At 45.3% G+C, this 18,915-nt stretch overlaps 1 long non-coding RNA gene across 1 annotated transcript in view; it reads right to left on the bottom strand.

The window, feature by feature from the left end:
- Positions 1-2,546: 2,546 nt before the first annotated feature.
- The window catches only part of LOC132248568 (uncharacterized), a 56,495-nt gene continuing 40,126 nt past the window's right edge, over positions 2,547-18,915 (bottom strand). The window contains exon 3 of the long non-coding RNA XR_009459802.1: positions 2,547-2,902. This is a non-coding gene — a long non-coding RNA (uncharacterized LOC132248568). The remainder of the gene's footprint in view (positions 2,903-18,915) is intronic.

Raw genomic sequence — 18,915 nt, 5'->3', positions numbered from 1 at the left:
GCACAGCTCCTCCCTCAAGTATTCCCTGCATGCCTCACACAGGGAGGGCACCACCATCCTACTAAAGGTGGTGTACGTGGGCATTTTGTAAGATGGGACCAGAAGTGCTACAAACCGCCTGAACCCTGGCCACTCAACTAGGGAGAAGGGCTGGCTATCCAGAGCAAGCATCTCCCTAATGCTCTGGGTGATCTCACTCACCTTGGGAATGCACCCCCCTTTCTGTCCACCTTTCTCCCACTGGTCCAGGGTGGCCTGCCTCTGCTTTGGGGGGGAAGGGGGCTTTGGAGTGAGCGGGGGACTTCCCTTTTGGTGCACGCACACTGGTGCCAGGCTGAACAGGAAGAAGGGCAAGAGGGTGCTGCCTCCTCAGATGCAGCAGCATCGCCTTGGTAGAAAAGTGTCTCACATCCTTGCCACGGCTCATGTGCCTTCAGCAGTGCTGGCAGATGGGAAACCTGGGATCATCTGCCAGTTCAAAATGGTCCCACACTACACTACTCCCCCACTTCTGGGTTGGGGCTGAGGATCCTGCCTTATCCCACTCCTCAGCAGCCTGAAGCTGAACAGCAGGAGGAGCTGCCTCAGCTGAGCCACTTGCCTCCACAACCTCATCCTCCTCCAAGGTGCTGCTTTCCAGAGGAGACCTGGCTCTAAGGGAAATTTGAGGGGTGTGGAGCACAAACTCCGATTCCCCCTCAGTCCCCAGAATTGGTTGAGCCAGCGCACTCAGCAACCCTGGTTCCACCTCCAGCTCCTCTTCTGGCAGTGGGAGGCTCACACTGAGAGGTGACATTGGGGTGGAGGAGACAGGGATTCCACTGCTGGTGCTTACTTCTGGACTGAGGGGAGGTGGTGCAGGTGCAGGGATGTCAGGTGCAGACACTGCTCCCACCTCCTTGCTTCCACTGGCAGCACTCATGTCATGGCTGCTTGGGAAAAGAATACGTCTGTGTTGGGGGTGGGCTTACAGCTCTAGCTCTCCTCCTACCCCCTCTCTCTCCCCTGCCAGAAGACCTGGTACTTGCCTTTCCATCATGCTTCATATTAATATTTCCTGTGCTGCAAAAGGTCTGTGTGTGTGTGTCTCTCCTTTTGCATTGTGTGTCTTATTCCCTCTGTTGCATGCATGCACTGGACTGTTCTTTGTTTGTTTGCTTCAGTGTTAAGAGCTATGTAAAAATTGTGTGCTGTCTGTCTGTCTGTCTTCTTCTCCTATGAATACCTGATTTTTCTTCTTTATATTGTGTGAATGTGTGTGTGTGTGCATGTGTGCAATCTGTGTGCCTCCCTGCACAGTGATGGATCATGCTGGCAGGGAAAACACAGCTTTCTTTTTTCAAAGTTTGCAAAAAAAAAACCAAACCAGCAAATATACATTGAAAGAAATGAATTGACTAGTACTAAGAGATGCTAAACTAAGCTAAGATAAGCTAAATCCTACCCAATCCTTTCTAACAAGAAAAAGGAGCAGGCAAGTTCAACTACTAAGTAAAGTAACTCAGCTGAGATGCCTGTATCTGCTAGGGTACCATTCTCATGCAGTTCCTGAGAAGGAACTAGCTTGCAAAAGGCACAGCAGGCCTCCAAACAGATGCTTTTATGCTGTTTCTAGGTCCCTCCCCACAGACGTTTTCATTGGAAAGGCAGCCAGAGAGAAATCCTTCTGACTGGCCACCTGCACATGTCAGTTTCCACCCCCAACGCTCCCGCTCCCACCCCTGCTCTCCCTCTCTCCCCTGTTCCCCCTCCCTCTTCTAACTTTCACTTTCAGCATCTGAAGCTTTTCTGAAGTGCTTCGGAAGCTCTGAACTGCTTCAGGCAGCTTGAATGAGCCAGCGCTTCGCTCCCGGCATGCTGCTTCGGACACCGAAGCATCTAAAGTGGCCCCAGATCCAAAGCGCAATCCAAAGCCTTGCACAGCCCTACTATAAATTTGTTCACTTTGCTGTATAACCATGAGTTGACTTAATGGTGGCTAACAGTTTGTGGTAAATATACATGTTGTTCTTTTACTTTAGAAAATATTGTATTAAATTAATTCCATTTGAAGAGTATAAAAAGAAAAAAAGTCATGCCTCATGCCTCACTTCCTACAATGAGACCTACATTTCACCTTAGGATCACTATAATTTGTTCCACATTTCATCCAGGCCATCAGATTTTAGGCACATCTACACAAGACGCTACAGCAGAGTAGCAATGAGCTACTGCAACGTAGTTCATTGTTACTGTTCAGTAATGTCTGAAACAAATTGTGTGGGGAGGCTACTGAGCAATAACATCAGCTACTAATTAGTCATTTAGTCCTTGTTTATGCAGTTATGTAATAACTGCGCAGTCTGCCACTCATGTAGACATGGCCTCTGTTATTTACTGCTGGCATCTTACCTGTTACACAGCTAGTGTGAGGATTTTAAGAGGAACAAACAGAGAAATGCCAGAATAAAAGAAAGCTTTTTCCATGTTGGATCAAATTTATGTGACTAGATTCATAAAGTAAATTAAAATAGGAGGCATAAGCAATGAGATTATGCATCCTTTTATTTTATTTTTTTACATTTTTAATAGTCAGACTGACCAGATTTCACTGATATTTGATCATATATAGGTTTTCACTGTCATTTATAGTCACAGTTACAGAGGACTTCAAGGATGCCCTGAGCCATAGAGAAAAGTGTTATCCATAATTTTATAGATGAAGAGATTAAAACAAAGAGAGATTAAGTGGGTTTCCCACAATACATTTGTGACAGATCCCTAAAAATTTAGATTCCATGATTTGTAGGATGCTCCCTTTACTGAAAAATCACCTTCCCATTGTTCCAAAGAGTCACTCCAAGCACTCCATTTGAATATGTATGTTTTATGCCAGAATCTACTTCCAGGTTCTATCAGGTTTCTGTAGATGAAAGAGATGGAGATGAAACAATTCACATACTATTTGCTCTCTTTGCATTTACAGGCTATCAGTTACTGTAAACCACTACCGCCCTTTTACCAGGGCACTCAAACTGTGACAATTTAGATAAGTTAAATTTTAAATAGTTTATCACAGGTCAACTTCCCTGCTATAGGTGTCAATAGCAAATTTAAATTCAAATTTAAATGCATCTCTGATTTAGTTATTCTATGGGTGCATCTACACGAGACGCTTAACAGCGAATTAGCATAGTTTACTCTGAAGTAAACACATGGGTCTACATGTGCACATGCTTACTTCACAGTAAATCTCCCTAATCCCAAATAAATTTGCTACCTGCAAATGCAAGTAGCAAATTTACTTGGCATTAGTAACAGCACTGCAGGGCTCATGTAGATGCCTGGCTGGGAGCCAAATCTGCTCCCAGTCAGCCATTCACAAAGGGGCAGGTGATAGCTCCCTGGCCTCAGGAGCTGCTTGCTTCTGGGATGGACTCCACCACAGGAGCCCAGGTGGGGACTATGTCCTCCTGCCCTGGCAGCAGAGAGCTCCAAGCCCCCTGCTCCCAGATTGTGATCACAGAGTGGGGGCTAGGACTGTTGACTAGAATGGGCATCATATAGCTACTGGTCCCTCTGGAGAAGTATTACCACGACAGACAAAACATGGGGCAGCAGAATATAAGAAACTACATATCCAAACAACTTATTCCATCTCAAATATAGTTGAAATAGTGCACATGCCAATGTCCATGTGTCCAATATGTATACATTTAAATTGGTTAGAGAAAGGAGAATATAACCAAGCAAGCAACAAAATTAAAATATCAAATACTTAAAATATGTAATATACCTAATCAGACATTTTCTGTCTGTTGTAGACATCTGTAGGCTTCATCATTTCTCCTACAAAGGAAAAAAGGCTTACAAATATCTACACAATTAATAATGAAGTAACAATAACTATGACCCTACATTAAACTTCCAGAAAAATATACAATCTCTATTTTAAAATAATGTCCCAATAATGATAATGCATGGTCTATAAGAAAATAAAAAATGCATCCATTCATTCAAGTAAAATGAGACTACTAAAGATAGGAGCCAGATTTCATAGATTTCATAGCCATTAGGGCTGGAAGGGACCTCGGAAGATCATCGAGTCCAGCCCCCTGCCCAAAGGGCAGGAAGTCAGCTGGGATCATAGGATCCCAGCAAGATAAGCATCCAGTTTGCTCTTGAAGGTGTTCAATGTAGGTGCTTGAACCACCTCCGGTGGCAGGCTGTTCCAGACCTTGGGGGCTCAGACAGTAAAGAAATTCTTCCTTATGTCCAGCCTGAAACGGTCTTGTAGTAGTTTATGACCGTTCGACCTAGTCATCATCCCTTGGGGCGCTCTGGTGAACAAACGTTCCCCCAGATAATGGTGGTCAGCCCAGATAAACTTGTAGGTGGCCATCAGATCACCCCTGAGCCTACACTTTTCCAGGCTAAAGAGCCCCATGGCTCTCAGCCTGTCATCGTAGGGTCTGCTTCCCTGACCTCTGATCATGCACGTGGCTCTTCTCTGGACTCTCTCAAGCTTCTCCACATCCTTTTTGAATTGTGGAGCCCAAAACTGGACGCAGTACTCCAGCTGCGGCCTCACCAAGGCCGAGTACAAGGGGAGAATGACGTCCCGGGATTTGCTTGAGAAGCATCTATGGATGCAAGCCAGCGTTTTGGTCGCTTTACTAGCCGCAGCATCGCATTGCAGGCTCATGTTCATCTTGTGGTCAATGATGACCCCCAAGTCTCTTTCTTCCATAGTGCTAGCCAGCATAGCACAGCCGAGCCTATAAGGATGCTGCGGGTTTTTCTTCCCAAGGTGAAGAACCTTGCATTTATCGGTGTTGAACACCATCAGATTCTCGTCCGCCCACTTGCTGAGCCTGTCCAGGTCAGCCTGGATCAGCCGCCTGTCTTCTGGTGTGGATGCTTTGCCCCAAAGTTTGGTGTCATCGGCGAACTTGGCCAGACTGCTTCTGACTCGTGTCCACATCATTAATGAAGATGTTGAACAATATGGGTCCAAGGACAGAGCCTTGGGGGACCCCACTGGTCACAGGACACCACGATGAGTGACTTCCATCAATTACTACCCTCTGGGTCCGACCATGGAGCCAATTTTCCAGCCAGTGGATCGTGGTGGACCCAAGGCGACAATTGGCCGGTTTCTCCAAGAGGTGATCATGGGATACCAGATCGAAGGCTTTTTTGAAGTCAAGATATATGACATCAATCTCTTCTCCCTTGTCCAGGTGAGAGGTCACCTGGTCATAGAAGGAGATGAGATTGGTCAAGCAAGACCTACCCACGACAACCCCGTGCTGGCTATCCCTTAAGATGTTGGCCAGTCCATTAAGGATGGCCTCTTTAATAAACTTTTTAAAGATCTTCCCCGGGATAGAAGTCAGGCTGATGGGCCTATAGTTAGCTGGATCCACTTTCCTTCCTTTCTTGAAGATAGGCACCACATTGGCCTTCTTCCAGTCTTTGGGCACTACACCAGAGCGCCAAGAGTTTTCAAAGATCCGTGCTAGAGGCTGGGCTATGATGCTCGCCAGCTCCTTGAATACCCTGGGGTGAAGATTGTCAGGGCCAGCTGACTTGAAGGTATCCAGCTTCTCAAGATGTTCCTGCACGAGGTCAGCATTAATGGAGGGCAGGGGATCACCCTCACCCAGACTTCCCTGTCCCATAGTGGGCATGGGCATCCCATGGGACTAATGAAAGACCGACGCAAAGTACCCTTTTAATAGGTTGGCTTTTTCCTGGGCGTCAGTTGTCAGTTGCCCCATCTGGTTCAGCAGGGGTCCAATGTTGACCCTGCTTTTCCTCCGGCTCCCCACATATCTGAAAAAGGACTTTTTATTGTCCTTGATGCTCAAAGCTAGTTGGAGTTCAGTTGCAGCCTTGGCTTTCCTGGTATGCTCCCTGCAGGACCGGACCAGTGCAGAATAATCCTCCTTGGAGGCGACTCCCATCCTCCATCCTTTGTAGGCCTTTCTTTTTATTCTCAGGAGGTCTGCTAGGTCCCTGGAGAGCCAGGGGGGCTGCTGTGCCCTCTTGCTGCCTTTTCTCCGAGATGGAATAGACTTAGCTTGTGCATTGAGGATCGCTCCCTTGAGGAGCAACCACTCTTCTTGAACTCCCCTCTCCCTGGGGTCATGGTCCCTTAGGGCCTCACTAACAAGCCTCTTGAGCTTGTCAAAGTCGGTTTTCCTGAAGTCAAGGACTTCCGTGTTGCTGACTGACTTGCCAGCTTTTCGGCGGATGGTGAAGGTGATCAGCTCGTGGTCGCTGTCACCCAGCTTCCCATCGATCACTAGGTCGCCGACTAGGTCATCCCCAGTAGCTAGTACCAGGTCGAGCAGCGCTTTGCCTCTCGTTGGCCCATAGACTTCTTGACCTCAGGTAGAGGTCATCCACACACAAGAGGAAGCTTTGCAACCGCTCGGATTTTGCTGAGCGATCCTCCCATGAGATGTCCGGGTAATTGAAGTCACCCATGACAACCATGGTCCTGGAGCATGCGGCCTCAGCCAGTTCCCGGGCAAACTCCTGGTCAAGCTCAGAACTTTGGGTGGGAGGTCTGTAGTAGACTCCCACCATTGTGTCCCCTGTGCCGTGTTCCCCATAGATTTTAACCCAGAGGGTCTTCAGTCGTCCACCCTGGTCGCCAATATCGGCTTGCAGGGACGTGTAGCTTTCCTTAACATAGAGAGCTACACCCCCGCCCCTTTTTTCTACATGATCCCTCCTTTACAGTGTATAGCCATCTATACCATCTATTCAGATTGTGACTGAACTTTGTGAAGGCTCTACCATGCAAGCACCCTTCCCTTCATATAGCTTCTGCAGTCACTGTTTGGATCCATTCCACCCATGCGCCCCTGGAAAATAGATCAGAATAAAGTAAGATCATGGATTCCCCTGCCAATACTTCATATTGCAACAGGACAGTTTGGACATTTTATGCTGGAGGTGCATAGTGATACTAAAAAACCTTAGTGGTGAAGAGGAAAAACTGATTTCATATTGTTTTCCTGTCAGAGGAGGAAAAGGATCCAACTATTTGATCATATCAATGGAGAATCTTACAACACTTGGGGATCTGGCTCGTCATTCACATCCTTAAAAATTTACTGATGGAGGACAAGCAAAATATAGTTATGCTTTCATTATTGTTTCCTCTGTTGCCAATGAGACTTAACCAGGACTATTCTGGTGACAGAGTCCATCATTTTCTGTCTGGATCACTGTCTTCTTGAATGTTATTATCTGGAAGACAGATATTATTTATTAATCTAACTTGCTTTTCATTTCCTCTGAGATTATTTTTTGTACAGTCCTGAGAGTTTGGAGGTACAGTAATGAGTATTTTTTGGAGCTCATATTTCTTCATTTTTGGTAGTTCTAATTCTTATATCCAATGACTTCTTCTTGCTGTGTAAATGGCATCATAATGTCTAAACTAGGCTCTGAGGCATCCTACTAATGGTGGTAGTTTACTTTGTTCAGTAGACCATCTCATTTCTTCTGGACATAATACTCACTTGATGGTGAAAATGGGAGGATTCATGCTCTCCGCAGTCTAACTTAGAAATACAACTCTGTCTAGAATGGAGAAAGTGAATTCAATCACATTAACATGCCTGAAACATGGAGTATTGCATCCAGGCCTACACATCTGTCTGAGATGAGATATAACAAGCCTTGAAGATTCCCTGACAGTCACATTTTTGTTCACACTTTTCTTTGATTTATAAAAATCATATTTTTATTGGAAAGGCAACTGGCGTAAACATGCATTGGAGAGAGAGCTTTTTATTTAAGATATACAACAGAATGATTATATTGGTCATTTAAATATCCTGGATTTCTTTAAGGGTTATAGCTCTTATGCAGAGAAACCAATTTCTTTAAAATTATTTTCTTTGCAAGCCAGTTTAGGTGAACAGTGTGGTGAACTCACGTACATGACAGCAATATGTAGACTCTGATCCTAAGATCTGTCAAATGTTCAGTAAAGCATCTGTGTACAATACAGCAGTTCTACAGAAACCACATTAAATATTCAACTAATGCCTACAAATAGCAGCCAGAATATTTTATTAAACAGTACTATATTTGTTTGCATATCATTTTTATTATTTCAGAGTAATTATGGTAGAATATTGAATAGTCTTGATTATAAGGCACTAAATGAAAAGCCTGAAGGGAGGATCAGAGAGTTCACCTTCTCTTTTGTTTGCCTATGCAAATGCACCAGCCTGTTGAAGGAAGCAGATTTGACAAAAGGGCATAATGTATTTTAAGACTCACTGCATCACCATAGAAATGTGCCCACTGAAACAGTAAACCAATGTAATAGCCTTTTAAAATTTGGTCAGGATACTCAGGTTGATGATAACTTATCCTTGGCCCTTGATTCTTAAAAGATCAAAAATGGTCAAAGCCCAGAGTTTTACTACCTATCCAAAAGGTACCTCCTGTTTAATCAGTTCCTAGACCCTGCCTCCCAAGAGACACTATCTTCTATTGCTCACTGCATTTACTGCAATGAAACTGCAATACAATTTCTATTTATTTACCCAACAGACACAATTTCAAAGAATAGGTACAATGCAGGATTACATACAATGCTCATGTGGTCACCAATCCTTAAGAAGCTAGTTAAAACAGTTTTGAGGAGATAAATGATTAGTAGGGCTGTGCGAAATGGCAGCGTTCCTTTTCGACCAGTGTTTCAACGTTTCAACAGAGCAGCGCTCAATTTCAAATTTTGTTTAATTTGAAACAGCTGTTCTGTTTTGTTCCATCAAAACAGAGTCAAAACGGCGAAACTGTTTTGACATTTTGCCCATAGGATATAATGGGGAAGGACAAAACAGCCTTTAACTTTGTCATTTCTGGCTTGATTTGGATGAAACTTGCAGAAATTGTAGTCCCTTCTGAGGGCATGAATTCTGCCAAGTTTCAAGGAGATAGGTGCAGGGAGTTCAGGGAAACTGCACCCCAAATTTTTTAAAGCAAAACTTGTGTTATGTGTATGTGTTAAGCCACAGCAGGGTTAAAACTGCATTCATGCTAGCCCCTGCTGAGGCCACAAAGCCTGCTAAGTTTCAAGAAGATAGGTGCAGGGGTTTGGGGGAAACTGTACCTCAAGCTGTGGACAAGCAAAACTCATAACATGGGTGAAACTGTGTGGGGTGTTACACAATCAATCATGATTCACTCAGGGACCAGCTCAATACACAGTAGCTAGTGAGGATAACAAGTTAGTGAGCAAAGAGTAACACCTACAAAACCACAGACTAAGGAGAGGAAAGAATCAATACAGAGCCAGGAACTGCTTCTGCCCAAGACAGAGACAGTCAGTTGCACCAGCACCCACATCACGAGTTTTGCCTGTCAGCAGCTAAGGGTGCAGGACCCCAGAACTCCCCTGCACCTATCTCCTTAACAGCTGGCAAGCTTTGTGGCCACAGCAGGGCCTAGCAGTTAGGCCTGCAGTAGTTTCCCCCCACCCATCCCCCAAGACAGACACAGTTGCACAAGCACCCATGACACAAGTTTTGCCTGTCAGCAGCCAGAGGTGCAGGGCCCCAGAACCCAGAAGCCTTGCACCTATCTTGTTGACAGCTGGCAGGCCTTGTGGTCTCAGCAGGGGCTAGCATGTCTGTAGTTTTGACCCTACTGTGGCTTAACATATACATGACACGTTTTGCTTTCAAACCTTTTAGGTAGTTTCTCCAAACCCCCTGCACCTATCTCCCTGAAGCTTGGCAGGGTTCATGCCCTCAGAACAGGCTACCTTTCCTGCAAGGTTCATCCAAATTAGGCCAGAAATGACAAAGTTATAGGCTGTTTTGTCCTTCCCCATTATAGCCTATAGGCGAAACGTCAAAACAGCACTGAAACAGAGAAACGTTTCAACTTGCCTCATTTTTTTTTTTTTTGAGGCTGTTTCATCTATATCTGTTCCATTTTGATTTTGCTGTTTTGACCTTGAAATGGGTCGAAACAGCATCAAAACAAAACTGGAGGTGAAATTTCTCATAGCCCTAATGATTAGCTTTTAACACGTTCCAGCAAATTCTACTACACTGACAGTGTTTTAATCTAACATCTCTCCTAACTATACAGTTTGTCCAATAAAAGACATTACCAAGAAAATCCTGGACCATCACGGTTACAACATCGCTACAATCCTATGTATCTTTTTAAATAAGTCTGTCATATATAGAAATTGCAGAGAAAAAACAGAATTAGCAGGAGTTGCCAAAACTCCTTCATGCTATAGAAATCTATGTCACAGTTCTTCCCTATTGGAGCATTCCTGGCATTCTTTTGATGGGATAGCTGAAAACCCTGTTAGTAGTTGTATACTCTTTCAATGTTTCCTTTTTCTCACCCACTTCTCTCTGTTAGAAGGACAGCTGTCACATACAAGTCCCTGACTTTGTGACCGTATTCTTGGAAAAGTTACTTCATGGTAAGCCTAGCACAGCAGAAGTACCACAGACTTTGGCCTAACACTGAAATCTGATTACTTATTCTTCAAGCCCAAAAGAATGCAACTTGTCAATGAATTGTCATAGGCCTGGCTTGTAGCAATTCCTGTAGCAATTACTTTTTGAAGTCCCATCAGAAAAGAGCAATAATAGATATCCAAGTGCTAACTAATAGAATTATTGACTACACTACAAATCTCTGGGCATATGTCCTACTGCACTCACCTCTAGGCCATCAATGCATCATTTATTTGATATATGGTATGATAAATAGCAATCAGTAAAGACAGATATGCCCAGTGGTACTTCCTTGTTTTCCCATCTAAAACATGAGAGCTTTCCTGTTTGTAGGCAGGAACTGTGGATAACTATGTGAAATTGTTCTTAGCCTAGAATAAACATTTTGCACTTTCATAAACTTTTTATGGTTTCATGCTTTACAAATTCTGTAAGTTTATTAGTTTAATATATTCTAAAATATTTTCATAAACCATAATGAATACAAATGCCTCAACCAAATGTTTTTTAATTTCAAAAGTTTGATTTTTTTACTTTTAATATTTTTTATATAAATTAACTTACATTTATAAATGAAAAGTCATTTGGAATCAAATATCTTAACATGAAATGTTGAAATAGAAATTCAAAATGATCAAAATATCCTCTCTCAAAATAAGAAATTCTTCAAAACCAAACTTCTCCCACAAAAATTTTGATTATAATAAGTTGGCATATTTTAGTGAAAAAACTATGTAAAAAATTCCCAACCAGCTCTACTTCTAAGATATTAGTTAACATGATAGTTGTGAGAATGTAGAACTGGAGCTTGGAATGTAGGAATTTAAGCTTAGCCTACAACATTTTTCCTTATATATTATCCAAATGCTTTTTTTAATGAAAACTCTTAATGTGGTCAGTTTTCTTTCAGTAATTAAACAAAATTATAAAAAATGCAATCTGAAGGAAAAGAAGATGTTGCTTATAAAACTCACAGGCTTGCTTTAAAACTTTGAATGACAAACAGTTCTGAGATGGATTGTTTCCTCCATTGCTTTTCTCTAAACCTTTTCCATCCACTCCACCATTGTACATTTTATTCTTCCTCCAGAAGAGTTAAATCAAGATGGAAATTTGAAGAGGCTGGCTACCCAATGTCGGTACCCAGGGCAGCCGGCCAGCAGCTCTCCCTGACTCCCACCCAGGCAGATAAGGGTCCGGGGCCTTAGAAGGCCGTCAGGCGGGTACTTGTGACGCTTGGAGTGGAATTAATTAGGCGGACGCTTATCGGTTGCAAAGCAAAATTATTTACTCACGCCGTCAAGGTGGTGAATAGCGGAGGTCAGAGATACTTGGTTAGTTACAGCTTAAGGTACGTAGGTCATATGTCGGTCTGCATAAGAGTTCGTCGGTCAGGCAGATAAATGGAGAAAAAAGTCGGGCTAGCAGGTCGTTGATTTACGTCTGATTAGGTCGAGATGGGGGAGACTGACAAGTGATCAATTTGTCAGTTATTCTCACACATACGTTCAGAGGTTTTTCAGGTGTGTGTGCGGAGGTTTCCCGTTCTTCAGGGAAGTGAAGACAGGTTTTATTTGTGTAATAGCCAATTGCTTTTCGCCACATCATAAATTTAATTAGAATCGCCAATTATCTAGCGGTCTTTGCTAGGGTGTTATCATAGGGTTACTCCCTGTTTTTTCTGACCAGTTATAATGATTTATGTACAGCACAGAAGGCTAAGTTCTATTTCATGTTAGTGTCGCAGTTATAAATTTCTTTTTGACATGCGCAGCAAAAAAGCGGCTACTATCATTATTGTTAACCCTTAGTTAACCTAGTGCAGAAAAAAACTGTTTTGAATGGTTTTACTTGTTTGTGACATGGGCACTACTTAATTTGATTGTGACACCCAATTTAGCTTGCAAGATTGTACATGCTTGCTCTTCTGCCAGTATACACATTTCAATAGTCAATTATTGCTCATGATTTTTCTTTTTTAATGTTTTTGGTTTTCCTTAGATTATTTCTTTAATATGCTTTCAAGGAAATCTTTCTACTACATCCCATGAGGTAGAAGTCACCTGTGATAGAGCTTCTACCTGTTGGGCAAATGCTTAGACACTTCCTATACTGATAGAAACCACTATGCCACCTACAGCCAGGGACAGAACTAGTGCATGGCAGAGATGAAAGACTGCCTCACCCTATAGGGTGATGAAGACGCCCAGGAGCAGCTCCGCAACATACACAACAACAAGGGGTGCATCTACATGAGATGTGACTGCACAGTGGTTACTGCATATTTATTTAATACTTATATAAGCAAGTACTAAATAAATGCACAGTAACAGGAGTTACTGTGCAGTAGTACCAGCAAATGTCTCTCAAGTGATGCTACTGTGCAGTAGCCAAATACTACTGCACAGTAGTGTATTAGCACTGTTAGTGATGTGATGTGTCTCTGTGCAGTAATATTCAGTTACTGCGCAGTCAGCATCTTGTGTAGACATGCCCAAAGAGGCATTTCAGCAGATTGCTGCAGAGATGACAGGGAGGAGCCATTACCGGGACTGGATGCAGTGCAGTGGCAAAACAGAATGGATTAAGACCTGCTACAAGAGGACAGGCTGCGACAACAAGACTTTCAGAGGCAGAAGGCATACCATACATTTCTATGATGAGCTGTCCTGCATTGTCATGAAGGATAGGAGTGTCACCATTGTGCACTGCATTGTGCATTGGGCTGCATCAGGCAGGTATGGCAGCAGGTGGTAGAAGTCACCCAGACACAGGAGGTGTATGAGGGCACCTTAAAGCAGGGAAACTTGGGGCGCAGGTGCAGCTCCACAAGGACACAGGGAATTCTGGGGGCCAGTTCCAGGTGGAGGTAGATCTTAGCTTCCTTGACCAATTCCTGAGCAGTGGAACCATGAGTACTGAGAGGCAGGACTTAGGGGACAGTTCTGACAGCATAGTTGTTTTCATGTAGGATGTGGACCTCATTGCTGTGTTATCCACAACTCATATGATCCCATGTGATCTGTTTTCTGAAGGATCTCAGCTTCTTCAAATCAGGGGGATACCACATGCCTGGAGACACCTTTTCCTAGGTCAAGGCCAAAACTGTTCCATACTCAGTCCTTTGGCACTCCTCACAGCCCCTTCCACTCACCTAGACACCAACCACCAGTCCTCCTTGTCCCAGGATAGGGACCTTTATATCTGGAACTCAGGAGACTGGTAGAAGAAGGGCCATGGCATCTCCAAGGATCAGGGAAGAGTAGTGTGACTGGGACCACAATATTTAGGGCCCGTGGACATGTGCTTCCCAGACACTGCAGTCTTCACTGGTCTAGCCATAGCCCCAACAGTATCAGGGGTCTTCTTAGGTCCATAGGCCTCCAAGGGGGTACCAAGGCAGCCCTAGAGAGGTGCAGGACCACCAAGCTTCAAGGGCTTATCATATCCCACTGTCCCACTGTGCAAAATGTCACAGGTACCATGTTCAGCATCAGGGCCCAGGATCCCAAAGTCCTCCCCAGTGCCATGCCCAAGACCCACAGAGGAGCTGACCCCACCCTGAGGACCATAGTCCTGGTCATAAGGAGCACTTCAGACCTGGCAAGGAGAGGGACCTGCTAGCTCTGATCTTGGCACATGAGGCATCCCCTAAGTGTAGTGGAGTATCTCATGGTTGGGGTACTTGAGAAAGATGGAGGATCAAGGACCTATGGATGAGGGCATGAGTGGCCCTCAGAAGGCCATGAGGTAGCAGCAACTCTGGCCATGGAGCAGGCTCCTTCTGTGGCCATCTGCATCCACACCTGCATCACCCTGCAGCACAAGGGCCATGCCTGGATCTCTTCTCTGGCAGCCACAGAGCAGAGAGGGAGGGAAGGGTTACTGTACACAGTAGTTTTTTGGTGTCACACCAGGTCATGGCCAGCCAGATTTGGGACCAGTCAGGGATTGAGATGTCAGATGAGGTTGGGAGGAATGAGCAGATTCCAGGGACAAGTCAGGTCAGGAAGCCAGGGGGTCAATCCAAGCATGGGGTCTAGAAACAGGTCCAGTCAGGAAGCTCAGGGATTGAATAGAGAGTAGAGTCAGAGAGCAAGCCCATTAATTAAGTCAGGAACTCAAGCAGAAAGCAGAGTGTAGAGTGCCAAGTGCAAGCTGGAAGGAACAGCAAAACTGGAATCAGTCTGAGTCCCAGTGCCCAGACAGTTCCTTTTGTGGGTGGGGGGAACTGGAGGGTCAGCTGACCCTGAATGGTCATTCTGGTGCTAGTGAGTGGACAGAAGGCTAGGCCCTGCTGGAGCTTTCAGGACAGCTTTGATTAGCCAGGGAGACCACTTGTAGGGTGGCAGGTCAGGATGAGGAGATGTGCTGGTCAGGCTGAGGCCCTAGACATGAAGCCATGGCCTGACACCTAAGGGTGCATGGTCCCCTGTGGTAGTCAACCATTCAGGGCTGCCCTGTGTGTTCAGTTACTCTTAGCAATCTCTGGAAGCCCTCAGGGCACACTGGGATATATGCTGTGAACCATTGCTGGTACAGGCTGTCTGCATCCTTCCTACCCCAAACACAAAATATTTGTGCAGTGCTCTACCAATAGGTGTTCCAACCACACAGACTAAACTGCTCAGCTTCAACCGAAGGCTGCAACTGAACTCCAGCTAGCTTTGAGCATCAAGGACAATAAAAAGTCCTTTTTCAGATACGTGGGGAGCCGGAGGAAAAGCAGGGGCAATGTTGGACCCCTGCTGAACCAGATGGGGCAACTGACAACTGACGCCCAGGAAAAAGCCAACCTATTAAATAGGTACTTTGCGTTGGTCTTTCATCAGCCTCATGGGATGCCCATGCCCGCTACAGGGCCGGGACGTCCGGGTGAGGGTGATCCCCTGCCCTCCATTAATGCTGACTTCATGAAGGAACATCTTGAGAAGCTGGATACCTTCAAGTCAGCCGGCCCTGACAATCTTCATCCCAGGGTACTCAAGGAGCTGGCAAGCATCATAGCCCAGCCTCTAGCGCGGATCTTTGAAAACTCTTGGCGCTCTGGTGTAGTGCCCGAAGACTGGAAGAAGGCCAATGTGGTGCCTATCTTCAAGAAAGGGAGGAAAGTGGATCCGGCTAACTATAGGCCCATCAGCCTGACTTCTATCCCGGGGAAGATCTTAGAAAAGTTTATTAAAGAGGCCATCCTTAATGGACTGGCCGACGCCAACATCTTAAGGGATAGCCAGCACGGGTTTGTTGCGGGTAGGTCTTGCTTGACCAATCTCATTTCCTTCTACAACCAGGTGACTTATCACCTGGACAAGGGAGAAGAGATTGATGTCATATATCTTGACTTCAAAAAAGCCTTCGATCTGGTGTCCCATGATAGTCTCTTGGAGAAACTGGCCAATTGTCGCCTTGGGTCCACCACGATCCACTGGCTGGAAAATTGGCTCCGGGGTCGAACCCAGAGGGTAGTAATTGATGGAAGTCACTCATCGTGGTGTCCGGTGACCAGTGGGGTCCCCCAGGGCTCTGTCCTTGGACCCATACTGTTCAACATCTTCATTAATGATGTGGACACTGGAGTCAGAAGCGGACTGGCCAGGTTCGCAGATGACACCAAACTTTGGGGCAAAGCATCCACACCAGAAGACAGGCGGATGATCCAGGCTGACCTGGACAGGCTCAGCAAGTGGGCGGACGAGAATCTGATGGTGTTCAATGCCGATAAATGCAAGGTTCTCCACCTTGGGGAAAAAAAACCTGCAGCATCCTTATAGGCTCGGCAGTGCTATGTTGGCTAGCACTATGGAAGAAAGAGACTTGGGGGTCATCATTGACCACAAGATGAACATGAGCCTGCAATGCGATGCTGTGGCTAGTAAAGCGACCAAAACGCTGGCTTGCATCCATAGATGCTTCTCAAGCAAATCCCGGGACGTCATTCTCCCCCTGTATTCGGCCTTAGTGAGGCCACAGCTGGAGTACTGAGTCCAGTTTTGGGCTCCACAGTTCAAAAAGGATGTGGAGAAGCTTGAGAGAGTCCAGAGAAGAGCCACGCGCATGATCAGAGGTCAGGGAAGCAGACCCTACGATGACAGGCTGAGAGCCCTGGGGCTCTTTAGCCTGGAAAAGCACAGGCTCAGGGGTGATCTGATGGCCACCTACAAGTTTATCAGGGGTGACCACCAGTATCTGGGGGAACGTTTGTTCACCAGAGCGCCCCAAGGGATGACAAGGTCGAATGGTCACAAACTACTACAAGATCGTTTCAGGCTGGACATAAGGAAGAATTTCTTTACTGTCTGAGCCCCCAAGGTCTGGAACAGCCTGCCACCGGAGGTCGTTCAAGCGCCTTCATTGAACACCTTCAAGATGAAACTGGATGCTTATCTTGCTGGGATCCTATGACCCCAGCTGACTTCCTGCCCTTTGGGCGGGGGGCTGGACTCGATGATCTTCCGAGGTCCCTTCCAGCCCTAATGTCTATGAAATCTATGAAATCTATGAAAACCAGTTGATTTCAATGCTTGCATGCACCCTAAATAAAATGGTTATTGTCATTGTTTTAGAAGACCTGGGGAGGCACTTTCCCAATTTCCATTCTCCTCAGGTCCCTTTTCACAATATTTTCTAGATGGTAGTGGTTGCTATTGCTTGGACAGCCATGGGTATCTTGATTCCAAATGCAATTTAAGGGCCATGCTTGGTGCCTGGATCACTGAAAGGATCACAGATCTTTTCTTAGGCAACATGTTCACATCAGGAGAAGCCTTTTTGGTAGAGCTATCTAGCTTCCTCCTAAACTGTGAGATGACAACTTGTTCCTTCACCCCCATCAAACAATTCAGTGTCCATATGTAGAAGTGTCAAACACTCACATAATGAATCCCCTTTTAAAAAAAGGGAATACTGAAGAAAATGTGTTCTGAACATTGTGAAGTCCTATACTAATGTAACCCTACTGCTGGGCACTGGCTGGCAGCAACAAGGACTGGGTTCAATTTTTGGAGTACTAAATATATTTTATTTTAGCCTGAGCCTCTGTCCAAAAATCTGGGAACACTAAAGTAATTACTAGGGTGTCCCGCATAAACAAACCCCCCCTCCTTGCAGATGTAATATAGAAAACAGAAGAAAACACCAAATGCAATGTGAAACACTACCCACATGACATATAGTTAGTGCCAGGGGAAGCTGCTTGAGAGTGCAGGTCCTTGGGCAGTGAGAGGGGCCCCTCGGTGCTTTTGGAAGGATAGCAATGTGGCAATCTTTGCTCCCGCAGAAAGGCTGTATGTGTATATGGGGAATGTCTGCAGCTCCAGACAGCATGCACACACTCCAGACTTCTGGGCTGGATTATATGGCCTGCCGAAGCAAAAACTGCAGAAAAAAACTCCAAAGGAAGCAAGTTGATTAATGGCTATGTAGCAGAAAGCCCCTTTTCCTCTTGCCTGCAGTTGCTCTCCCCTACTTGGATATGTTTTTCCTCTTCTACCTTTTCTTCCTTCCTTCCTCTTTCTTTCACTTTAAGATAAGGAATTGTGTTTTGAAATTTGTATGTGTGCATTTTGTATCTCCCCTTGTATTTTGGTATTTTTATCTATTTGTGTGCCATAGCATTTGTAGCTTATATTTTATACTCCTCACCTTTCAACTTTCAACTAAATGTGTTTTAGTAAGTTATACATTGTAACAATGTTAACAAGGGCAGGAATCAAACTGTCCTTCACTGTATCAGGCTGGCCCCTGAAAGAGCCAGTGAATCAGTGATTGAATGTGTAACAAGGTAGCACACAGCAATTAACACCTGGAAGCTGCAGATCAGCCAACGGAAGAACTCAATAGAAGACAATGTAGCAACCGGGAAATCTCTAAATATCGCTGATCAAGGGCTAGAAGCCCTGGCCTGAGTTAATCAATGCTGGGGACCAACTTTTGGGCTGAGTATCTCCAGATCAACCGCTCCCAGAGCCCTATTCAAAATTCATCAACGGACTCCCAAACCTGCACGTACTTGCGGGCAACCCCTGGGGCTGACAGATGCCGTCCGGTAGCCACCGAGGGCGGGGAAGTCCCACGAGGGTCAATGACCCCTGGATTGGGCAAACCTGAAAACTGGGGAGTCACCAAAGTCTGCCAAGGACAGATAAAAGGCAGTGAAAACTGACCCTCAGTGGCACCCTCTTGATCTCCAACTCGGCCAGACCTGTCCAGCCAGAAGGACCAGCCGGCGACCCCCTTCTGGAAGATAACACCACGCTGAAAGAAGCCTCAACAACAGACTCCAGCGCTTATAGGATAGGTATACCTGACTCTGTAGCCTGCTACTGTGTGTGTGTATGTGTGTGCATATGTGCGTGTGGGGACCAGCCCCAAGGTTTATGACTACAGTGTTTCAATCCGCCTAATAAACTAGAATTTT

This window comes from Alligator mississippiensis, chromosome 2, assembly GCF_030867095.1.
Source record: "Alligator mississippiensis isolate rAllMis1 chromosome 2, rAllMis1, whole genome shotgun sequence".
Lineage (NCBI taxonomy): Eukaryota > Metazoa > Chordata > Crocodylia > Alligatoridae > Alligator > Alligator mississippiensis.
The sequence above is the reverse complement of the archived record's forward strand: the minus strand, read 5'-3'. Positions and strand labels throughout refer to the sequence as shown.